Source organism: Aotus nancymaae, unplaced genomic scaffold, assembly GCF_030222135.1.
Source record: "Aotus nancymaae isolate 86718 unplaced genomic scaffold, 86718_ANA_hifiasm-v0.15.2.pri h1tg000014l, whole genome shotgun sequence".
In the NCBI taxonomy this organism is placed as follows: domain Eukaryota; kingdom Metazoa; phylum Chordata; class Mammalia; order Primates; family Aotidae; genus Aotus; species Aotus nancymaae.
Window position 1 is genome coordinate 39,688,796 of NW_026988425.1, and position 4,528 is coordinate 39,693,323.

Here is a 4,528-nt window from a genome sequence, read left to right on the forward strand (position 1 = left end):
ACATTCAAAGAAGAATTGGTACCAGTTCTACTGACACGATTCCAAAAGATTGGAAAGGAGGGAATCCTCCCTAACTCATTATATGAAGTCACTGTCACCCTGATACCAGAGCCAGGAAAGTACATAAAAAAAGAAAACTGCTGGCCAATATCCATAATAAATACAAATGCAAAAATTCTCGACAAAATATTAGCAAACCAAATCTAACAGCACATCAAAAAAAAAAAAAAAAAATTCACCGTGATCAAGTGAGCTTCATCCTTGGGATGCAGAATGCAGGGATCTTTCAATGTACGAAAGTCAATAATGTGATTCATCACATCAAGAGAATTAAAATAAAAATTGTATGATCATCTCAATAGACACAGAAAAAGCATCTGATAAAATCCAGCGTCTCAAGCAGAATTCAGACTACAATATAGCTGTTAAGTGCTATGTTGTCATTTTCCCTGCTTAAAATAAAGTTTTTTCTTAACTATATCTGCCTGTTATCTCCTGCAGCAGCCAGGGATGCTTGGTTTCATACATGTTGACAGGAAGAAACTTTTAAAAAATCCAGCATCCCTTTATGATAAAAACCCTCAACAAGCTAAGCATAGAGGGACATATCTCAAAAAAAAAAGCTGTATATGACAACTCCACAGCCAACATCATACTGAATGAGATAAAGTCGAAAGCATTCCCCTTAAGAACTGGAACAAGACAAGTATGCCCATTCAATGTAGTACTGTAAGTCTTAGCCAGAGGAATCAGACAAAAGAAAGAAAGGGCAATCAAATTGGAAAAGAGGAAGTCAAACTATCACTGTTTGCTGATGATATAATCTTATACCTAGAAAACCCTAAAGACTGCTTCAAAAGACTCCTAGATCTGATTAATTAATTCAGTAAAGTCTCAGGTTACAAAATCAATGTACACAAATCAGTAGCACTCCTATAATACAACAAAAATGACCAAGCTGAGAATCAAATCAAGAACTCAATTAATTTTACCACGGCTAGTAAATAAATGAATGAATAAATAAGTAAATACAATAGCTAGGAATATACTTAACCAAAGAGGTGAAAGAGCTCTACAAGGAGAACTACAAAACAGTGCTGAAAGAAATCATAGCTGTTAAAACAAAATGGAAATACATCCCATGTTCATGGATTGGAAGAATCAATATCATGAAAATGACCATACTGCCCAAAACAATCTAGAGATTAAATGTAATTCCCATCAAAATACCTCATCATTTTTCACAGAACTAGAAAGAACAATCCTAAAATTTATATGGAACCAAAAAACAGCCCACATAGTTAAAGCAACACTAACCAAAATGAACAAATCTGGAGATATCACATTATCTGACTTCAAATTACACTGCAAGAATATAGTAACCAAAATAGCATGGTACTAGTATAAAAGTAAGCACATAGACCAATGGAACATAATAGAGAACACAGAAATAAAGCCAAATATTTACAAGTAACTGATTTTTGACAAAGCATACAGACACTGAAATGGAGGAAAGAACACCCTATTCAGTACATAGTGCTGGGAAAATTGGCAAGCCATATGTAGAAGAATGAAACTGGATATCTATATATCATCATATATGAAAATTAACTCAAGATGTATTAAAGACTTAAATCTAAGACCTGAAGCCATAAAAATTCTAGAAGAAAACCTAGGAAACACTCTGCTGGACACTGGCCTAGCCAAAGAACTCAAAAGCAAATGCAACAAAAACAAAAATAAATACTGAGACCTAATTAAATGAAAAAGTTTCTGCATAGAAAAAGAAATCATCTGCAGAGTAAATGGACAACCTATAGAATGGGAGAAAATATTTGCAAATCATGCATCTGACAAAGGATTAATATCCAGAATCTACAAGGAACTCAAACAAATCCCCAAGGGAAAAAAAAATCTCATTAAAAAGGGAACAAAGGATATGAATAGTAATTTCTTAACAGATATTATCTCTAAAGATACAGAAATGGCCAACAAACATACAAGAAAATGCTTAACATCACAAATCATCAAGGAAATGCAAATTAAAGTCACAATGTGATAACATCTTACCCTGCCAGAATGGCAATTAAAAAGTCAAAAAATAATATATGTTAGTGTAAATATGGTAGAAAAAAATAGTGCTTACAGTTTGCTCCTGGGAATTTAAATTAATACAACCTCTATGGAAAGCAGTATGGAGATTTCTCAAGGAACTAAAAATAGGTCTTCCATTCAATCCAGCAATCCCACGAGTGGATATCTACTCAAGAGAAAAGAAGTCACTGTATCAAAAAGGCACCTGTATGTGGATGTTTATTGCAGCACAATTCATAGAGCAAAGATATGGAATCAAACTAAGTGCCCATCAACTGATGAGTGGATAAAGAAAATGTGGTATAGATATGTCATGGAATACTACTCAGCCATAATAAATAACAAATAATGTCTTGCAGCAACTTGGGTGGAACTGGAGGTCTTTATTTTAAGCAAATTAACTCAAGAATCGAAAACCAAATACTGCATGTTCTTACTTATAAGTAGGAACTAAGCGATGGGTACACAAAGGCATGAAGAGTGGTATGATGGACATTGGAGACTCAGAAAGGGGGACAATGGAAGGGGGATGCAGAACGAAACACCTACCTATTGGGTACAATGTATTCTACCCAGATGATGGATGCACTGAAGTCCTAGACTTCACTATTATCCACGTAACCAAAAAATCACTTGTACCACTAAAGCTAGTGAAATAAAAATAAGAAAAGTATTACTATGAACTGATTACTTCTATCTTACATTTTTCCTTTTAAAATCTTTTGGCGTTTCACTCTGTCGCCCAGGCTGGAGTGCAGTGGTGCGATCTCGGCTCACTGCAACCTCCGCCTCCTGGGTTCAAGGGATTCTGCTGCCTCAGTCTTCTGAGTAGATGGGATTACAGCCATACACCACCACCCCCAGCTAATTTTTGTATTTTTAGTAGAGACAGGGTTTCACCATGCTGGTCAGGCTGGTCTCAAACTCCTGCTCGTGATCCACCACTTCGGCCTCCCAAAGTGCTAGGATTACAGGCATGAGCCACAGCACCCCACCTTAAAATCCTTTTTAAAAAAGTTTGTCTACTGTGGTTATGCTAGGCTTGCCCACCATTGTAAGTAGCCTACAGAGGAGTAAATATGTCTTTAGATTGAGAGGAATGGTATAGTAAAGCTATACCTAAGGCACTACACACAAAGAGCCTCATTCACATTTGGACCTGATTTTGAAGCAACATCCTGGATTTTGAGCTGATAATGTAAATGAATGTGAGTTTGGGAGTGGGGGAGCAGTAGGAAGAGTTTATGGTATTTTTCATATCAAGATAATACAAATAATTTGTGGCCAGATGAAGAGCTGTGGTGGTTTTCAAATATGTCCACAAATTCTTTGATAGTCCTCCTTTCAAAAGATGGAAAGATGGAGCCAATTTCCTCTTCCTTTAAGTGTGGCATTACTTAGTGACTTGTTTTTAACAAATAGGATGTTGTTAAAGTGACAAGATTTGATATTTGAAATTGGAACATAAAGGGTATTGTGGTCTCCTCCTTACTCTGTCTCCCATTTGGTCAGGTGTTCTGGGAGATACCAGTGGCCATGATGTGAGAACACTCAAGCAGCCCTATAGAGGAGTTTAAGTGGCATGGAATGGAGACCTCCAGCAAACAGGCTTGTGAGTGAGCCCTCTTGGAAACAGATCCATCAATCCTACTCCATGGTCAAATGATGGCAACCCTGGCGGACACCTTTACTGTGACTTAATATGAAACCCTGAACCAGAACCACCCAGACAAGCCACTTCAAATTCTTGGCTCACTGGAACTACAAGATAAAAACTGTTTGTTGTTTCAAGTAAATGTCTAAGTTTGTGCATGATATAGTTTGTGTCCCTGCCCAAATCTCATGTTGAATTGTAATCCCCAGTGTAATCCCGCAGGAGGAGCCTGGTAGGAGGTGCTGAATCAAGAGGGCAGATTTCCCCCTTGCTGTTCTCCTGATAGAAAGTGAGTTCTCCTAAGATATGGTTGTTTAAAAGTGATAACACCTCCCCCTTCTCTCTCTTCCACCTTCACTGGCCATGTAAGATATGCCTGCTTCCCCTTCCACCAGGAGTGAAAGTTTCCTGAGGCCTCCCCAGCCATGCTTCCTGTATAGCCTGTGGAAATGTGAGCCAATTAAACCTATTTTCTTTATAAATTACCCAGCCTCAGGTAGTTCTTTATAGCACTGTGTGAATGGACTAATACATTGCATTAGTTCCTTACCCAGAATTAGATAACTTATACACTGGGTAATTACAAATTTTTTTTTTTTATTCAGTCAGTACCATGTGCTATGCTAGACACTGGGGATATAGTGATGAACCACACAGCCATAATCTCTTCTTTCAACTGGGCTGGTGGGAGAGGCAGAAATTAAACCAATAAGTACATGGATCCACATTTACAGACTGAGACAAGTGCTCAGAGAGAAGCATATGTCCATGAGGAGAAAA

The 4,528-nt window shown here is 37.5% G+C and overlaps 1 non-coding gene across 1 annotated transcript; it reads left to right on the forward strand.

Moving 5' to 3' along the window:
• Nucleotides 1-397: 397 nt before the first annotated feature.
• Nucleotides 398-528, forward strand: LOC135275013 (small nucleolar RNA SNORA63). The gene has a single exon (XR_010342737.1). It is a non-coding gene; the product is annotated as a small nucleolar RNA SNORA63 (small nucleolar RNA).
• The last annotated feature ends 4,000 nt before the right edge of the window (nt 529-4,528 follow it).